Source organism: Carettochelys insculpta, chromosome 2 (genome assembly GCF_033958435.1).
Source record: "Carettochelys insculpta isolate YL-2023 chromosome 2, ASM3395843v1, whole genome shotgun sequence".
NCBI classification, from domain to species: domain Eukaryota; kingdom Metazoa; phylum Chordata; order Testudines; family Carettochelyidae; genus Carettochelys; species Carettochelys insculpta.
The window spans coordinates 7,530,073-7,550,947 of record NC_134138.1 but is presented as its reverse complement, the minus strand read 5'-3'; positions in this window follow the sequence as shown (position 1 = coordinate 7,550,947).

The following is a 20,875-nucleotide window of genomic DNA, read 5'->3' as shown; positions in this document are numbered from 1 at the left end:
GAGACACCCCCAGCTTGCTTCTACGCACACCCTCCTCACACAGACACACCCACACAGCTAACCCACACAAGGCCACACCAAATATCTTCACCGTGCACACAGTGGAATGCAGTCACACATACCTCTTCCAGTGATACAAATGTGGTAGCATATACACACGCAGCCCAGGCTCACAACCACACCAGCACCTCCATCCACAGTAATACGCAATCACATACACACAAACACCACACCCAATCAACACCTCTCACCTACAACATCCTTTATGCCCCCAGAAATATCCGTGTCCCCAGATACACACCATCTCATACTCACAAAACGAAAGAGCAGTCAAGTAGCACTTTAAAGACTAACAAAATAATTTATTAGGTGAGCTTTCGTGGAACAGACCCACTTCTTCAGACCATAGCCAGACCAGAACAGACTCAATATTTAAGCCACAGAGAACCAAAAACAGTAATCAAGGACAAATCAGAAAAAAATGATCAAGGTGAGCAAATCAGAGAGGAGACGGGTAGAAGTCGGGGGGGGGAAGGTCAAGAATTAGATTAAGCCAAGTATGCAAACGAGCCCCTATAGTGACTCAGAAAATTCCCATCCCGGTTCAAACCACATGTTAATGTGCCAAATTTGAATATAAAAGACAGCTTGGCTGTTTCCCTTTCAATAGTGGTGCAAAAATTTTTCTTCGTAACATGCAAACTCTTAAGTCATTAACAGAATGGCCCACTCCATTAAAATTTTGGCCTACTGGTTTGTGGATCTGGAGTGTTTTTATGTCTGTTTTGTGCCCATTAACCCTTCGTCTAAGGGAGTTAGAAGTCTGTCCAATGTACAAAGTATGTGGGCATTGTTGGCACATGATAGCATATATGATGTTAGTAGAGGAGCATGAGAAAGTGCCCACAATTCTGTGAATAACCTGGTTAGTTCCAGTGATGGTATTTCCAGAAAAGATATGTGGACAAAGCTGGCAGCAGGATTGGTTGCAAGGAAAGTTTCCAGGACTGGTAGTCCTGGGGTATAGACTGTGGCTGTTGGTGAGGATCTTCATAAGGTTGGGAAGTTGTCTGTAGGAGAGAACAGGCCTGTCCCCTAGGGCCTTCTGGAGTGTGGCATCCTTATAAAAGATAGGTTGTAGGTCTTTAATAATTCATTGCAGTGGTTTGAGTTGGGGGCTGTAGGTGATGACCAGTGGTGTTCTGTTCTTGGCTTTTTTGGGCCCCTCTTGGAGTAGCTGATCTCTGGGTATTCATCTGACCCTGTCAATTTGTTTTTTTCAAACAGCCATGCAACCTCTTCCGCAGGACCACAACCAGACATACCCACAGCCACACAAACCCATTTCAACCCATGCAGTGAGCAGTCTGACCTCCCCACAAGCACCCACCAGAATAACCCTCTGCACTCATGCAGACAGTCCCCAGGCACACCCTTGTAGAGCCAGACTCCTGCGTCTCCCTTCCCTTCTCCGTCCCCTCAGGGACAGAGATCTGCAGGGCAGCTGCAAGACTCCCAGATTTTTGGAGCATTAGCTTTCGTGGGCAAAGACCCACTTCAACAGATGCATGAGCGGGTCTTTGCCCACGAAAGCTTATGCTCCAAAAGATCTGTTCGTCTAGTTGGTGCCACAGGCCGTCTTGTTGTTTTTGCAGATACAGACAAACACGGCTAACCCCTGACACTTGCAAGACGCCGACGTTCTCCCCCTTAGGCTATGTCTACAGTACAAGAAATCGATTTTGTAACCCAGGGTTTTATAAATTCAAATTTGAGTACCCTCGCCTGCCCACAAGTTCCCTTATTGCTGCCACACTGAGTCGCCAAACATCGACTGTTGCAGCAGTGCATTGTGGGAACCTATCCCCTATTCCCTCATCCCCGTAGTATTCTGGGTACTTTTGCTGGAGCAGAATGGGGAAAAAAAGTGCCCCGCAAGTGGATGTGGTTGCATCTCCCCACATTGCATTGTCTTCATTCCCCTCCCGCAGAAAACAGGGAAGCAGGGGCTGGCACCAGCGCAGAAAAAAAAAATCCAAGTGCTCAGCTTGCAGAGGTAGAGACAGAACCATGAGCTCCATGTTGGGGCTATTTTGAATGGCCAGATATGTCCACCGTGCTGATAGCAAAGTAAGAACTTCCTCAGCCTCTCATACAAGCATGACCCCACAGCCACAGGCTTCCTAGTGCCACATTCAAATTCGCAGGCTTCCTGTCACCTAATTCGTGAGCACCTGGAGAGCAGCGGAGATGGGAGTGGCTAGAGCGGAGGACTGTAGGGCATTGTGGGATACACATGGGACACCTCTGGAGGCTAACAAACTCAATTTAAAGACATGGCGCTTCCACACTGGCCTTCATTTGAACTTCGAAATTCAAACTTGATGCTACACCGAGTAGCTTTCCACGGTGTTATATCGGTCATAGCCCTCCCTAAAATCAACCTTATGGTATTTACAGTGAAGACGGCGACCGTGTAAAATCGAGCTACCTGTCTTAAATTCAACTTTTTCATGTAGTTTAAATGTAGCCTTGGAAAACTGCCAGGTTTGCTCGTCCAGACCCAGACTCGTGCTCCACCCTGTGCCCTTTTGTGCTTAGGGCTGTTTGACCCCAACACGCGCTTCTCCTTTGCTCTGTGACACTAAGGCAGGGGTCCCACGCTCATGACCCCAAGGCCTATCTACAGCCAAGCAGTTCCACAGTCTGGCCCACATGCACCTGCCGGCATACGAGTCGTTGCGGCCCTCAGGGGTAGGGGTGTCCGTAATCTTCTTCCACGTCCTGCACCTGTCCCACCTCTGTTCAGTCCTCTCCCCACATCGCACCCCTTTTCTAAAGCCCCCTCCACTGGGGGAAGCAGCCTCAGGGAGTAACCTGGCGCAGGGCAGCAGCAGGGGTTGGACCCCCCCCAACACTCACGGAGGGGGTGCATAGGATGGCTGGGGTGGCCACCTTGGAATCTGACATAGCCATGCTCTTCACACAGTAGATGAGAGGCTGGGTAGGAGTCAACAGTGGGCCCCTGTAGCCAAGGAGGCTAATGGCATATTGGGGTGCATTAGGAGGCGCATTTCCAGCAGATCTAGAGAAGTTATTATTCCCCTCTACTCTGCACGGGCGAGGCCACATCTGGAGTTTTGTGTCCAGTGCTGGGGCCCCCCAGTATAGAAAGGATGTGGATGTGCTGGAGCGGGTCCAGCAGAGGGCAACAAAAATGACTGGGGGGTTGGAGCATATGACCTCTGAGGAGAGGCTGAGGGATTTGGGATTATTCAGCTTTCAGAAGAGAGGACTGAGAGGTGATTTGATAGCAGCCTCCAGCTTCCTGAAGGGGAGCTCTCAAGAGGATGGAGAGAGGCTGTTCTCAGTGGTGACATGGCAGAGCAAGGAGCAATGGTCTGAAGTTACAGAGGGAGAGGTGTAGGTTGGATATTAGGAAAAACTGCTTCACCAGGAGGGAACTGAAGCACTGGAATGTGTTACCTAGAGAGGAGGTGGAATCTCCATCCTGAGAGGTTTTTAGGTCCCTGCTTGACAAAGCCCTGGCTGGGGTGATTTAGTTGGGGTTGGTCCTGCTTTAAGCAGGGGGCTGGACTCGATGATCCCCTTCCAGCCCTGGGATTCTACGCTTCACCTCTCCCAGGCCACAGGGACATGCCAGCAGTGGCACGGAGCTAACAGCCAAAAGCTGCCCTAGCCCCACCGCTGGTCGAAGCACCAGAAGCCTCCTGGGTGGGGTTAAATCACACAGGGGCAGCAGGTGTGTTCATGGGGACACATGGGGAGCACAGGCCAGCAGGTGGTGCCAGATGGATGGGACACATTCCTCCCCCCTACACACACCCCCTCAAGAGTCCTGCCAAAGACGAGTGCCCACTGGGAGGATTTGAGGACTAACTCTGGCCCTAAGGTCAACTGAGTTTGTGAGCCCTGCTGGAAAGGAACCCCGTGGCTCAGGAATTGAAATTAATGCGTCACTAATTCAGGCTAGCAGTGTGACTGCCGGCGTTCACCGGGAGGGCTGCAGGCTTTGGCAGGCTGCCCTAGGCACTGCATGGGCAAGGCAGTGCAAAGCCCACACATTCTAGGAAGTAAGGGCCTGATTTTTGCCAGCCTTATTCATCTAAGTCAGTCTCTGCATGCCTGGGACTGGCCCCTCGGCAATCCTTGGGACCAGTCACAGGAGGCAGGACTGCTGGAGCGAGTGCAGGGTGCAGGACCAGGCCTGCATGAACTACTAAACTTAAAGGGAAGGTAGTGTGGGTTAATGGTTAGAGCAGCTCACTGGGAGCTTGGAGACTGTTCTGAACCCTGATACAAGTTCACTGTAGAACCTTTGGGCCATTCATGCCCTGGCTCCATGCCTCAGTTTCCCCATCTGTGCAGGAGGGATGAGGACCTGGGCAAAGCCCTTAGGGTGCTCGGGGAATGGTTACGTTGGCGAAGCGTCCAGAAGGGGGCAGGAGAAGGAAACTGTTCTGCCAACCTGCCCCCGCCCAGGACAGGACTGAGTGGAGAAAGGGCATCTCCCAGCCCTAATCTTGCAGCTCTGTTCAGTTAGTGGTGACAGGGGTACCTGGGAGTTGGCAGCATCCTCAGGCAAGCTCACAGCCCCTGACATCAGGCAAGCCTGCATCAAACGGCACTGCCTGAATGCTGGAAGCAGCCCGAGGCAGTGAGCAGCTGGCGTTCCGCACCCCTGCAGGGGCACCGGCCACACGTAAAGTCACGTAGAGGTGGGGGCATCTCCTCTGAGGCACTGCAGCCAAGTTAGAAAATCACAGGCTGGTGTCTCCATGATAAGGGCCAGTACAAGGGGCCCTCCGTCCATGGGGCTATCTGGGGGCAGTGTGCCCTGTAAGCTGAGCACTTGGGCAGCCACCCAGGAGAGAATCAAATGCCACCCAGCCGATTAACCCAATACCCATTGCTAGCAGCAGGTGTCTTTACTGGTGGTGCACATCAACCCCGCCTCAGTGCACATCACAAAAATTATTCCGCACATGGATGTTAAAATTAGAGGGGACGTTGTTTGGGGCTGTCTGTTAGCACGCAGCCTCCAGCAGAAGTGGGCTGTGTCAGAGGCTGCACAGCCCAGACACAGAACGTACAGCCCCAGCAGCTGTCTTCTCACCCTCCACTGAGGGCACATGACTTCCCCCAGGGCACACAACACAGAGCGACACAACCACACGCCTTGGGAACAGCCCTGCAATAACAAGCCGGCAACTTGCAAGGGCACCCCAGGCAGAACCAAACATCCCAGTGCTGTATCTCTACAGGGCTTTTGCAGTATGTTTTATCAGCTGAGCATGACGTCAAATGCCTTGGCCGCGGCCTCTGGGAACTGGCTTCTGCATGATGCGTCGGGAAAATATCATCCTTTTGGCTCCCGAGAGCCATTGCTCCCTGATGGGCTGTACCCACCTCGGAATTCCTGGAGCTACAGGCCGTCCAGTACAGGCTGTTCCATGAAAGGTCAAAAGCCACAGGGAGCAGAGAGCTCCATTTACTCTGCCCCCGAGTGGTGAACTCGCTGCGGGGAGCAGGGGACAGCTGCAGCAGGTACAGGTTCAACAGGGGACAAAAGGCGTCTGCCTCCAACTCGGTATGAACACGCCTGCCCCCATCAGAGGGGAAGCGAGCACCAAAGGACCAAGGCTTAAAGGAACAGGTGGATCCGATGCTAGAAGGTCCTTACCCCCGTCACTGCGGGAGGGACATCTGACAGCCAAGGAGCCGTTGCAAGGGGCTGTCCTTTGGGAGTCAGATCTGTCTAACTCCGGAACAATGGCTCAGCTTGCAGCAGTGCCCCACGGCCTGTTCCTGCTGCAATGTGTTGTCGCCCAGGCAAGCTGCAAGGCATGCAGGATTGCATGGTCCTGCCGGGATCCCACACTGCAGGGCCCCACCCCCAAGACATGATGCATGGTCTGCCGTCTCTGCCGGGCTGCGTCCATGCTCCTGCTGTGGCGTGGATGCCCTTACAGTGCCACTGCAATGCCGTAGCCCCATGCTTACAGGGGCGGGTGCCCGTCCCCGGAAGGAGTCTGCTCTGCAGCCTTAGGTGAACACCAGCTGGCTTTTAGCTCACACTGTATAGAGGCTTCTGCACTAAGCTCCAGAGATCCTGGGTTCAAGTTTGCACAGTGCCCCCACAGTGCACTGTCCCATCTGCACTGCAGAGTTGCCTGGTAGCATTGCACATGCCTGTTGGGATGTGATGTTCTGCCCTCCAGCTGCAATGCATTCTCCTTGTCAGGGGATGCTCTGCAGGTACTGTCACACTGTAGGGTCGATGGCAATGCTGCTACCGGAGATTGTTCAGCATGTGTTTCTCTAGCACTGGGACGTGGGCCGGCCTCACTGGAATCAGGACTGGCCTGTGAAAACAGGCGGCATCCACACAGCAGGAGCCGAACCTTGGGAACTGCCCCTCCCCAGCTTGGTTTTCCCTGCAGCTGCAAAGAGAGGCAGGGAAGTGGCTCCTGTTAATGTGCTCAGAGCCACAGCCGGCTCTGCCACTTAATGGAGTCCAATTGTCTATTTTTCATTACTGAACAATTTCCTTTATTGGGCTTTTTGGCTCGTCCAGGAAATTAAATCAATAGAGTTCTCAAAGGGGAGAGAGCGAGCAAGAGGGAGGCGTGCAGCTCGTAATGTGCTTCTCAGACAAAGGCTGGTATTAGCATTACTGTCCCCACTGACAAAACAACTCAAGTGCCTTTTATGGCACCATATAAAGTACTGACAGAGTTGGTGGTGAGCAGGGTTCCTTCTGATTTGTTTCCACCTATGTGCAGAATAAATTTTCCTCTGTGCACCCAGGCAGGTGCAGATGCGCACCACTAATAAGCTGCCAGCTGTGGGTGCTCTGCTAAGCAGCTGGGAGGCATCTGAATTGCCACCGGGCAGCCGCCCAAGCCCTCAGCTAACAGGAAGCACTGGCGGTGACACAAACTGGGTGCTGTCTGGCAGACCAGGCCTCCACCAAACAGCTGCATGGAGGAAGGGGAGCGTTCAGCCTGCATTAGCCGGAGGGCAGCACTGGGCTGCGATGGGAGGAAAGAGCTGAACCAGATCTCCTGTCTCCGGGTAGGACGACCCTCTGCGTTTGAGATCCGGCCTCACACGGCAGCTTGGGAGGATTAGACCACCTCCCCGAGGCCCTGCAGCCTCCACCGCAACCTGCTGACGGCACGCCCGGCCTAGCCGACCTCTGGCGATGGCACAGCAATGGCCACACTCTCTGAAGTGGGAAGGGGCCAAAAAAGAAAACAAGGCCAGGCAAATATGGGGGGCAGACAGATAGGCCCCTAGTGCAATGGCAGCACGGGACAGAGAAGCCCCCCAGGCAGCACACACCGGGCTCAGTGAGTGACTCTCCCTGGACCTGGAGGCCTGAGGGAAGCAAAGGGATCCAGCCCAGGGTCACCTCCCTGGAGTCAGATGAGAGCTGCTGGTGATGAAGCACAGCCCCTGTGGGAAGCCTGAGCCAGGGACAGTGGCAAGGTCGGCGCTAGGCCTGCTGCAGTCCAGATGGCACTTCAGACTCTGGGATGTGCTGCGGGGCAGGGCGTGGAGGGGGTGGGAGTCACAAAGGGGCCGCAGGCTACGGGGCACGGTGCATTTCTGCCATGTGCAGGAGGACAGGAGGGGGAGCAGTGCTGAGGGAGGACGAGAACAGCTACCCCCAAACTTTCCAGGGTCTTGGGCCCCGTGACTTCGGTGCATGCACTCCCTCCTCCCTGGTGCCAGGAGTGGGGGCGGCAAATGGCAGGGGGGGGTGGAATGGAGACAAGGGCAAGGGAGAAGGTGTGGGGGCTGGAACGACACGCAGAGGTGCTGAGGGCAGGGCCAGACCTGGAGCCAGCAGCTAGGAATGGGACTTGGGCCCCTAGCAGAGCTGGGACCGTAAGGGGGCTGGGTGGTCCTGCCACAGACACCCCCCCAATATTCCTGCCCACCCCTGCGGGGGGTGTCCCATGGTCTGGGGGACTTCTGGACTAGAGGTTAATCCTGAGCGTCTGATGCGGCTGTTACAGACACGGAGGGTGTTCGTGGCCCCCCAGCATGTCTGAGTGGCTGTGTGCTGGGAGCATTTGTGCATCCTGACCTGCTCTGCCCAATGAGGAGGCAGGGCGGGGGCAGCGGACAATGGTGGGAAGCCTGGAGTACATGCAGCCGGGACACGGCGGAAAGCTCACGAGGACCTGGTTGTTAGGTGGCTATATCAGGGTGAGGCCCTCGTGTGACACACGCTGGTGAGTCTATCACAAGTCTCCTGATTGCGGGTGGTTTTCTCAAAAGCCCGGCACCAGGAGCCAGGGGATGATATAAGAACTGGAGCCAATCACATGCCATGATTTCAATGTCAATCATGATCTGGGAAGGATCTTACAGGGGATCTCTGAGTGCAGGTGGGCGGTGGCGCTGGCAGGGTTTGGTGTCAGTCGGTGTTCAGAGTGCGCCTACATGGGTGACGCAAACACCCCTCTGAGGGTGTGTATGTGTTTGGGGACAGGAGTAGGAGGGGGAGGGTCACACCTGCAAGGCTGGGGTCAGTGTGTGTGTTCTGTATAGTAGCTGTGGGGTTGTTGTGGTATCACTGAATCATAGAATACTCGGACTGGAAGGGACCTTGAGAGGCCATCAAGTCCAGCCCCCTGCCCCTATGGCAGGACCAAGTACTGTCTAGACCATCCCTGATAGACATCTATCTAACCTGTTCTTAAATATCTCCAGAGATAATAAATCCCTCTAGGCAATTTATTCCAGTGTTTGACCACCCTGACAGTTAGAAAGTTTTTGCTAATGTTCAGCCTAAACTTCCCTTGCTGCAGTTTAAGCCCATTGCTTCTTGTCCTATCCTCAGGGGCCATGGAGAACAAGTTTTCTCCCTCCTCCTTATGACACCCTTTTAGATACCTGAAATCCGTTATCATGTACCCCCTCAATCTTCTCTTTTCCAAACTAAACAAGCCCAAATCTTTCAGCCTTCCTTCATGGGTCATGTTCTCTAGAACTTTGATCATTCTCGTTGCTCTTTTCTGGACCCTTTCCAATTTCTCCACATCTTCCTTGAACTGCGGTGCCCAGAACTGGACACAATACTCCAGCTGAGGCCTAACCAGCGCAGGGTAGAGCGGAAGAACAACTTCTCATGTCTTGTCCACAGCACACCTGTTTATGTAACAGTGTGCGCTCCGTTGCCTGTACAGGAGCTGCGTGGCTGTTTGCACTGTCTCGTTGCGGTGGTTGATGGGTTGGCCTGTGTCTGCCTTGTACAATGCAGGATGTTAGTAATGTACAAACTTGCGGTTTGGGGTGTAGCGCACCGTTTTGGGGGGCTGCTGAGTACAGCGTAGAAAGTGGCAAGCATATACCACACAGTGAGTGAAAGGGGGTGTTGTGGATGTATTGTGTTTGCATGGGAGGTGTACGCTGCACAGCATCTGATGAGAGCATACCATACAGTGACTGCATGGGGGTGCTGAGGTGTGCTGTACTCTGTGTGGGTATGGGGGGGTATCCTGTACAATGGCTGGATGGGGCTGTACCATATAATGTCTTGAAGTAGGGGGATGCCTCTCTGTGGGTATGGGGGTGTGTCCTGTACAGTGCCTGGAGGGGGCTGTACTGTGTAAAATCTGGATGGGGCTGTACTTAATCGCGTTTGGGAGTGGGGGAGTTTACAGTACAATGGCTGAATGAGGCTGAACTGTACCATGTTTGGGAGTGGGGGTGTTTCCAGTACAATGTCTGGATGGAGCTGTACTGTACCATGTTTGGGAGGGGGGGTGTTTCCAGTACAATGTCTGGATGGAGCTGTACTGTACCATGTTTGGGAGGGGGGGTGTTTCCAGTACAATGTCTGGATGGAGCTGTACTGTACCATGTTTGGGAGTGGAGGTGTTTCCAGTACAATGTCTGGATGGAGCTGTACTGTACCATGTTTGGGAGGGGGGGGTGTTTCCAGTACAATGTCTGGATGGAGCTGTACTGTACCATGTTTGGGATGGGGGGTGTTTCCAGTACAATGGCTGGATGGAGCTGAACTGTACCATGTTTGGGAGTGGGGGTGTTTCCAGTACAATGGCTGGATGGATGGATGGAGCTGTACTGTACCATGTTTGGGAGGAGGGGTGTTTCCACTGCAATGTCTGGATGGAGCTGAACTGTATCATGTTTGGGAGGGGGCGTGTTTACAGTACAATGTCTGGATGGAGCTGTACTGTATCATGTTTGGGAGTCAGGGGGTGTTTACAGTACAATGCCTGAATGAGGCTGTAGTGTGCCATGTTTGGGAGTGGGGGTGTTTCAACTACAATGTCTGGACGGGGCTGTACTGTACCATGTTTTGGGGGGTGTTTACAGTACAATGGCTGGATGGGGCTGTAGTGTGCCATGTTTGGGAGTTGGGGGTGTTTACAGTACAATGGCTGGCTGGGGCTGTACCGTAAAGCATTCAGGTATGGGTGTGCGTGCAGTACTATTCAGTATGTGAGCAAGGGTGTTGTTGGGGTGTGCTGTCCAGTGTCTGTGTTTATATACCGTACAGTGCTATCTGGGGTGTACTCTACAGTGACTGGGGGGGTACACTGTACACGGTCCCACCAGCGGTGGCTGGGGGTGGGGGGCAAAAGGGGCAATAGCCCGGGAGTGCAGGTGATTGAAAGGGGCCCAAGGACCCTGGCCAATGCCACGGTAGCAGCCGCTGGGAACCCTGCTGCAGCCTTTGAAATCACCCCACTGGCCACAGGCATTGACCCTTGGGAAGTGGGTGGAGCCCCCCTTGGGGGAGGGTAGCCCCCAATTCCCTCTGTTGCTGTATCCGTGAGACTCTCACCCCGCCTCCTCCCTCGGCCCGAGCCACAAGCCCTTTCTAGTCCCATACAGAGTAGCCCCAAGCGCCTCCTCCCCACCCAGAGGAACCTGGCACCAGCCTCAGCCTCCTTCCCCTCCCCTCCCTTCCCCACACCAATCCTACTCTGGGGAAAAGCGCCCTTTAAATACACTTTTGCTATGCCCCATGCAGCAAGTGGGGATGGAGGGTTTTGAAACATGGGTCATTGTGTATCGCTGTCCCAAGAAAGAAAGAATAACACGCGTGGGGCTTCACTGGGGTTGGCTGCAGCTGGATTTGAACACCTACAGGTTGTCTTGGTTTTTCTGCTGCCTCTCACAGTTGCATTGTTTCAGCACGAAGGCTGGGCCGTCCACAGGCTGGAAACAGAAAAAAAAAATTGGTTTCTGGACTGTGCAAGGTTGGCCATGTTCCATGAAAGAGGCATGCTTGTGTTCCTGAGCCTGGGGAGCAACACAGAATTAATGTTTGGTTTTCCAAACTTTTTTACACCAGGTATGTATTTGGTACTCTGAGCAGATATGATTCACTGATTCTTAAAAAGTTAGGAGAAAGCTTCTTTCAGCGGGACTCGGGTGCCTGAAGGTCAAGGTGGGCTGCGGGGAAAGAAAAAGAAACAGACCTTTTTTTGCTGTAGATTTTACAAGTGTATTCCCTGGTAGCCTGAATTTTCTTTCAGTCTCTACTTAGGGGGCGGATTTTACAGGAAGAAATAAACTTAGGAAGAAAAACTGGGTGTTAAAGAATACTTTTTAACATATCAAATGATGGCATTTCCAACACAGCTGTGATCCCAGCACACACTGCTTTCCATCACAGCTCCATAAAGCCTGGTTGTTTAATTTAAAACTAAGCAACACCGTCCTGCAGTACACTGACCCAGCCCCTTTCTGCCTGCTTGCCTCATGGTGTTTTCTTTGGCTGCACTTTGCTCTGAACTTCTGTCTCCTGTTTTTCAGATTTTACATGAAATCAGCCTGAGAATGAGTGTCCTGTTTGAAAGGCCACACTGTGGCTGTTGTCCTTTGGCATCTTATAGACCAAGAGATATTTTGGAGCATAAGCTTTTGTGGGCTTTCTTTGCCCACAAAAGCTTATGCTCCAAAATATCTGTTAGTCCATAAGATGCCACAGGACTTGTTGTTGGTTTTGAAGATACAGACGAACTTGCCTACTTCTCTGATACTGTGGCAGTTGGTTCCCTTTCTGCTACTCCAAGCTTACCCCTGCCAGACTCATCCCTGAGAAACATGCTGAAGCCAGTTTCTGATTGGCTGCTGTGACAAATGGTTAAGTGTTAGCCTCTTTATGTTAAGCATCCTGTGCCTCCTAACAATTAGATTGGACACGTAAGAAATCCTGAAGCAATAAAGCCTTATTCCTAAAAGGGATTCTAAAAAATGTCTAGGGCCTGGTTTCCCAAAGCGGAGGGCATGCCCCCCCCGGGGGGCGTGAAGAAATTCTGGGGGGGGGGGGGCACGAGGCGACCCATCATCATCATCATTAATAACCGTGGGCTCAGCGCCCATTGGTGTCTGATGCCTCTCTCACTATTTCCTTCCATCTTTCCCTGTCCAGTGCGGAGTGGCTTAGTTTCTGCAGACTAGCTCCTCACCAATCTACTAGATCATCTACCCGTTCTCTGTGGGGTCTGCCTCTCTTATTCAAACTCTCCCTTATGCCACATACTAGGGTCTTGATTTTTCATTCGTCGTTCATTCTGCAAATATGTCCAAATAGTTGTAGCTGCCGTTCTATAACCTTCTGCAGCAGCATCTCTTTTGGCTGTATCTTCCGATATAATTTCTCATTGGTGACCTTCTGCATCCATCCTATTCTCAGAATCTTTCTATAACAAGTCCTTTTGAACGCCAATATTCCTCTTTTCAAATCTTTCGTTATCACCCATCTCACATCCGTACAACGTGCTGCTGAATACACACGTTTTCAAGACGCTCAGCTTCGTTCTTAAGCTAATTGCTTTGCTTTTCCAGATCTTATCCATCGCCTTCAAACTCGCTCTTGTTTTCGCTATTCTGGTCGCTATTTCCTTCTTTCAGTCTAGATCATATGTAATGTTGCTCCCCAGATACGTGAACGTCTCTACATTTTCTAGTTCAAAACCATCTACACTGATCTTCCTTCCTATTTTCTTATCTCCAAATACCATTGTTTTTGTTTTATCAATGTTCATAATCAGTCCGTAACGCTTCCCTTCTTTGTTTAACACCTGCACTGTTTTTGCTAGCTTCTCCTCATCTTCCTCAATGATAAATATATAATCCGTGAACCTCAAGTTGTTAATTCTTTTCCCATGCAACCCAGCCCCCCATTACTCCCCCCACCCAAAGAAAGATGCGGCCTTTGCTTCCAGCTCACAGCCCCTGCCATTTCACGTGGGTGACCTGACGCAGCCGCTATAAAAAGCAGGAAGCCGGCAAAGACCCACGTGGAGCTGGCTGCCTCCTGCAAAGATGAGTAAGTGTGGGCTGGGGGGTGCAAGAAGGGGGAGGAGGATGTTATATGGGAGGCTGAGGGTGCCTGGCTCAGGTGAGAGGGATGGGGACGGGGTAAGAGCAAGGGAATTGTGGTGCCTAGCTTTGTAGGAAGGGAGGGACTCGGGCAGGAGGCTTGTGGGGCTTGGGCAGCTGGCCAGCTGGCAGGACTTGCAGGGCTTAAGCAGCTGGCCCCGGCATCACAGGGCTCAGGTGGCTCGGGCTGGTGGCTGGCCTGGCAGGGCGGGGCTTGGGCTACTCAGGATGGCAGGCGGGCGGCCGGCCCGCCCTGGCAGTGCGGGGCTAGGGCAAGCGGCTGGCTAGTCCCAGCAGCACGGGTCTTGGGTGGCTAGTGGCCAGCTGGCCACAGTGGGTGGCTGGCTGGCCCCGGCAGTGCCGGGCTGGGGCTGGCAGCTCTGGCAGTGCAGGTCTCAGCCAGGTGAGTGGCTGGCGTGGGCAGCTCTGGTGGCTGGCATGGGGCTCAGGCAGCTGGCCAGCTGGGGCTGCACCAGGCACCCGCAAGGGGCCAAGAAAAACTATCAGTGCTTATTTTTAATTTTCAATGACGTTTTTATATCAAGTTTGTGTGTTTATTTTAAATTACGAATTGAATTTTTTGTTAAACGGCGGGTTGGAGGATGGTAAAGAAGAGGTGGGGGGAGGGGAGAGGGGGAGGGTTTCTCAAAAATCCATAGTGGGGCGTGATGCCGAAATGTTTGGGAACCACTGGGCTAGGGCCTGTGGTGAGGACAGGGGACTAGACTTGGTGACCTCTTGAGGTCCCTTCCAGTTGTGTGATTCTGTGAAATACCATGGGTAGGGTCTGGGGAAGGGAGGGGAGGTGCAGCTGCCACTGAGGGGGCTGTAGCTGGCCTGGGGGTCTTCTGGCCGGGAGGGAGGAGCACCTCTGAGCGGGTAGCGGCCAGGGCTGCAAGCAACTGAGCAAGGGGTCCTCTGGTGGAGGGGCGGCGCTTGGGGTTTCTCTGGATGGGGTGGGGCTTGTGGTTCCGTCAGAGCGAGAGGGACAAGGGACCCATTGAATGAGTCCTCCTGGGGCCCAGAATTCCTGTTGGCGGACCTGACTGTCCAGTGTCTGGGAGAGAGGAGTGCTGCCCAGGGGTGGGGGATGTCTCCTGTGTAGTAGCCAGGTCTGGGGGAGGTATACTCCACGCAGGGTGACCACCCATCCCGTTTTTCCCAGGACAGTCCCTTATTTACACTGTCTCACAGGCATCCCGACTTTTTTAAGAAAATGGGCAAATTGTCCCAGATTTTGTGAGGCTCTGTTCCCCGGCACCCAGTGTCTTGGAGCGGAAGCCACTGCTTCCCAGGAGCCCCACTGCAGGGCAGCTGCCCGGTTCCCTGGCACCCTCTTCCTTGGGGCCGCACCTCCACTGCCAGGGAGCTCCTCTGTGGGGAGGCTGCCCTTCCCCCTCACTGGGAGGTTGTGACCCCCCTTTTCTCAGCACCCCCTCCCCCGCCAAGAGGTTGCCAAGCCCCCATCCTCCACTCCCCCCACCCCCAGTGCCTCACCATGGGGCAGCAGCCGCCATCGCCAAGGAGCCCTGACGTGGAAGTGCATCTCCAGAGGCGAGTGTCCCATATTTGCCCCCAGCCCTCATCTAACCTCATCTAACCCCATCCTCCCCCAATCCACGCTCACTCCCCTTTGCAGGAGGTCGCTAGCTCCACTTGGGGCTTCGCCAGCTGCCTGCTTTTTATAGCGGCTGCGCCGGGTCGCCCACATAAAATGACAGGGGCCAAGAGCTGGAAGCAAAGGCCGGCTCTTTCTTTGGGTGCAGGGAATGACGCGGGGCTGGGTCACCTCACACCCCCCTGGAATTTCTTCATTCCCCCCCCCCCGCCGTTCGGAAAACCATGCCCTGGATGGGGGTGTTGAAAGGGTGTACTGTACCGTGTCTGGGTCTGGGGAAGGTATTATACAGCACGTGGGTTTGGTACTGCACAGGTCTGGTTGGGGGTGTTGGGTGGGGAGTACTGCACAGGCTGTGGGTGTTGGGGGACTGTGCATACCCTGTTCTCTACCTGTTCAGGGCAGCCGGCACCAGATAAAGCCCCCACCCTTTGTTGAATGGGATTCTTTTGCCTAATGAGTCGCATGTGCGTTTCGTTTTGCAGCCGGCATGGCAGAGGCGTATGACACTGCAAAGCCACCACATAACAAGGTCCCTGTCACCGGCTCGCACCTGACAGGGCTTCGTAATTACCGTACAGGCCTCCGCGCTGTGCCAGCAAATGTGTACAGAGCTGTCAGCCTGCCCCGACAGCCTTCCACTGCCTGGCTTCCCCACTGCCCACACCCACCGGCCTGCAGCCCCTGCTGGAGCCAGGCAAGGGAAGGGAGCGAACCCTGCTTGGGTTTCTGCTGCTTCTCCAGCCACAAAACTCATTGGTGAAACACACTTGCCTTTGCGCAGTATGTGGCAGTCATAGTCTACACCCATTGTAAACGACAGTAGCGAAGATCCTGTCAGTGCCTTCCTGAGAGATGGCGCCGGTACCTGGGTATGGGGGGGCGCATGCATGTGCAGTGCTCAGACCGTCACACGCGTGCACACACACACACCGCAGCTCAAGTTGTCACACAAACAGTGACACACACACACTGCAGAGCAAGTTCTCACACAAACTTTGACACACACTGCAGCTCAAGTTCTCACACAAACATCCACAAATGCGCACACAGCATCTCGCATGATCTTCACAGCCGCCCACACGCAAATACAAGCCCATCATTTCACAAACTCCCTCACCCGTGCAACCTTCCGCCCACAAATGAGGAGAAAGGAGGAACGGAGCAGGCTTCATGACAGAGCTCTTCCGAGTCACAGCCAGATGCTCTGAGTGAGAAAGTGCAACGGGCTGCTGCCAGCCAGCTAGATTTTAGACAGCAGAGGCCACTGGTTTGGACAAAACAAACCAGCAGTCCAGTAGCACTTTAAAGACTAACAAAATAATTTATTAGGTGATGAGCTTCCGTGGGACAGACCCACTTCTTCAGAGCTACAGCCATACCAGAACAGACTCCATATATAAAGCACAGAGGTCCAAAAATTGTTATCAAGGTTGGCAACTCAGAAGAGCAGAGGGGTGGCAGGAGTGGCGTGCGGGGTGCAGAAGTTAAGGGTTAGGTAAAACAAAGTATGTAGAAGAGTCCTTAAAACGGGCCAGGTAATTGCTGCCCCAGTTCAAACTGCGTGTTAATGTGTCGAATTGGAATATAAAGGACAGTTCTGAGCACTCTCTCTGTAAATGATTGTTCAAGTTCCTTTTCAGTAAAACAAAGACTTTCAGGTCAAGAACAGAATGGCCCACTCCATTAAAGTGCTGGCTGACGGGTTTGTGAGTTAGGAGTTTTTTGATGTCTGTTTTGTGTCCATTCATTCTTTGTCGAAGAGTGTTTGCCATCTGTCCTATGTACATGCTCTGCAGCCATTGTTGGCACCTGATGGCATATATGATGTTAGGTGAGGAACAGGAGAATGGGCCCATGACTCTGTGAACAAGCAATAGTCCAGTCGTAACTAGAGACCCCTGAGCCTGCCCAGCTTCCAGTGACATCAGAGGTGCCATGGACATCCACTACAGGATTTCAGTTGCTGCTCTTGGCATTTCCCCACAGGAAGATTTAATGCCTCTTAGACCCTCTGTCCTGGGCTGGACACTTCTCCTGGCCTGGGCACCGGAAGACCAGAAGGCCAGAGGTCTGTGCTAATTTGCATTTTTTTTAAAAAAGAGCAAATTGCAGCCACCCGCTGTTGACGCAACAGGTGCAGTCCTCCAGGACTATCGCTCCCAGCAGGCGGCGCTCCACCTTGAGCTGATCTGGAGTGCCCTCCAATCAGGCTGGCTGGAGCATTGCATGCTGGGACCTGTAGTCAATGGCTTGGAGTGAGCAACACTGGGAGATTAGCTGCTGCGGAAGTTGCAATCTGGAAAGGCCAACAGTCAGAAGTTAGAGAGAAAGGTTTTACACCATTCAGCTCCGGACTTCCCTTGGGTTTGCCTCCTATGCTTAGAACACAGATATGGCTCCTTTTGAACTTTAGCCAAATTCAGCCGGCATGGGAGTAATGACCACATGGCAAATCATGGTTGTGCCAGAGGAGCTGATGGAAGCATTTTGGCCGTCCCTTGTGTAACAAGTTGCCTTTCCAGATAATTATTCTGCTAGTTCACAGATACGCCATCTGACCAGGGTTTCCCCTATTTTTTTCCATCCATGAGTGGAATAAATTTTGTTAGGTGCACTAAGGCATGTGTGGGTGTGCACCATCCATAGAAACACACACTGCTCCCTGTGGGTGCTCTGCTGATCAGCCGGGCAGCGCCTGACTCTCTCCTGGGTGGCTGCCCAAGTGCTCAGCTTACATCGAACACTGCTTGCTACCCTGCTGGATTTCCTGGGTTTGCTGTGCGGTGCCAGTTAATTGCACCCACCTTCCCCAACAAAATACCCCAGGAAATTAATTGTCCCCCTAGAAAAGGTGTGATGCACTGGCAGGCTGAGGCTGCTATGTTAGAGTACGGCAGCAAAAGCTGCAGAGGAGAAAGCTCTTGCACCAACAGAGAGATCGTGGGAAGAACAGAGCTGAACAGAAGCAGCAAAGGAGGCGAATTGCCTGACCCTGGCAGACCCTTCCCCCTGCAGTTATCCTTCATCGGATCACCAATAGGGCCTGGCACTGTTAGCAACAAGCTCCCCAGAGATGAGTAGGCCCAGCAGTTCCATCTATTTATTTGCGTAGCTGAAAGGAATTGCTACTTAGAGCTGACACGTGGCTTGTGTGGAAGCCAGAGGCTGGCAGGAGAAGGGCTCAGGCAATTTGAGGATTAAATACACTCGGGTTTCTCACAGGGAGGAGGGGATGGTGAGGCAGAGAGCCGGACACTGATTTCCTGCATATTAGTGTTGTCTCCAGGTGGTGTCTCTGACCCCAGCCCCAGGAATGGGGATGGTCATACAGGAACAGTCGCGTCCCTCGTGATGCATCTTGTGCTGGTCATGTACACGCCGGTCACTGCTGGATTGAGTCTTGGCCTCGTGGTGTGTTTGCAGTAGGGCTGGGAAGACCCCGGAGGGCTGGACTTCGGGACTTTTCGTTTTGTAGCCAGCATGGCAGAAGCATACGTCACTGCAAAGCCACCACATAATGAGGTGTTATGGTGTTACCCACAGGGTGAATGGGAGCAGCTTTCCCTACTTGCGGCTGTCCAGCTTGAAACTCCCTCGCTCCGCTCTCTCTCGGCTGGCAACATCCCTCGACCAGCATGACCATGGATGTTCCTCGAGGAAGGAGCACTTGGATCAGGGAGCTGTAGCAGTGTGGGCTACAGCAAAGCCCGGCTGATGGCAGGGAGCCCAGGTGGCAGCCCCAGGAAAGGGAGCCAGGTCGGGGAACTCCACTACCGGGAGACTGGCTGGGGTTGGGGAGTCCCTCGGTGGGGAGCCCAGCCCCAGCTGGGAGCCCCACAGGCAGGGTTGGGGGAGCCGGGCTGTGGCACCCAGCCCTGCCAGCTGCCCCAGCTCCAGGGACCCCAGCCAAGCTGGGGGAGCCCTGAAGCTCCCCAGGGGGAAGCTGGCTGGGGCATGGAACCCTGGCGGCCTCATAACCATGGGGACCCCTGTCCTGGGGGAGTGGGGGACCTGACAGCCCTGCGGGAGATCCCTGTTGAGTGGCCCACCCTTCCAGGCAGCGGACGTGACCTCCCCTCCTCCGGCAAAACCCTTCATTCGGGACCACTCAAGTCCTGAGGGAGCCGAAGGAAGGAGGTACCACCTGTAGGTCAGTCTCCTCAGGGCTGTAATCCTTTGGTCTAATTCTGGCGGTTGGATTTGGTGGAAGTGGTGGGGGAGGTGGTGTGCCTTTAAAATGATCTGAAACAAAGCAACAAGGAACAGCCAGCTCCACCTCCATCTACCCTCAGAAACAAGGGCAAACAAGGTTTATTCAGGACTCACACAGAAACATGGGGCTTGGTCCTGTCTCTCTTACGCCTGTGCCAAGCAAGGACTAGCTGCTACTACCCCAGGACTCACCATTCACAGCCCGATGTTGTTCACTGACTCCCTGTTCCCTACCCTAACCATTAGACTGCACTGCTAGCCTGGCAGCTGCTGCAGGCAATATCAGCTCGCCAGTGTGGGCAGCTCTTTGAAGTGTGCAAATGTCGGTGCTCCAAGCTGTGCATGCACAGCCTGCATTCATGCTCTTGCATGCACACACACACACACACACACACACACATGTATGCCTGCTCCAGCACACCCTGTGCAGGTCAGGGCCTGGCAAAGAGGTGTTTAAACTTATCCAATCATTTTAAAACAAAAATGCTGTAAAGTAGCACTTTAAAGACTAACAAAATAATTTATTATAATTATTATATATATAATATATAATATATTATAATATATAATATATTATATATTATATAGCATAAAATAATATATAATAATATGTAATATATATGATATATATTTTTATAAATTACTTTGTTAGTCTTTAAAGTGCTACTTTACTGTTTTTTTGTTTTGCTGGTATATAGACTAGCACAGCTTTCTCTCTGTTACCAATCATTTTCAATGCAGCATGAAGGCAAAACCCAGCCCCTGGGAGCTCAGAGAGGAGCTTGAGGGGCTCACATTGTTTAGCTTAACAAAGAGAAGGTTATGGGACGATTCGGTCCTTGTCTACAAGCCCCTACTGGGGGACTGGGCGTTCAGTAAAAGGGGCCTTTCCCTCTATCAGACAAAGGCTTAACAAGATCTAATGGCTGGAAGTTGAAGCTAAACAAATTCAGCCTAGTACCGAGGCGCAGACATTTACCAGTGAGGGTCATTAACCACTGGAAGGAGGGCAAGGCAGATTCAACATCCCTAGCCATTTGCAAATCAAGGCTGGATGTTTTCCTGAAAGCTCTGTGCTGCTTTATGCTGGACGGAATTCAGAGACACCCCAGGACCTGCCCTGGGACGGAGGTGCAACTGGATTGCAACAGACACATCCGGCTTTTGAATCTCGAAATCACTCTGTTCACCTTACAGCTTGGGGGTAGTTTTTCACACCCCTGAATGACTAAAGTTTTAGCGCCGCCAGTGGCGGTATAGACACAGCCTTAGGGTGAAATTGCGGTTTGGTTTTCTCACTCACTTTCTGCCTCCAGGCTGGCCTCAGGCACCCAAAAAGCAAAGTCGTGACTGCTAGCCCCCAGCTTCAAAAGTATTTGGCACTTAATTTCCACGGAAATCAAATACCTGAATCAGTATTCCCTGTAAGCTGAGCGCTGGGGTGTCACCCAGCTGATTAACAGAGTGCCCCCAGCCACCCACAGTGGGCATTGTGTGTTTCTATTGGTGGTGTACATCCACACAGGGCTTGGTGCACATAACAAAATTTATTCCTCCCATGGATGGAAAAAATTAGAGGAAAGCATGATCTGAGCCCCCTCTTCAGTTCACCAAACTGACACCCTGTATGCTACAGGTTGA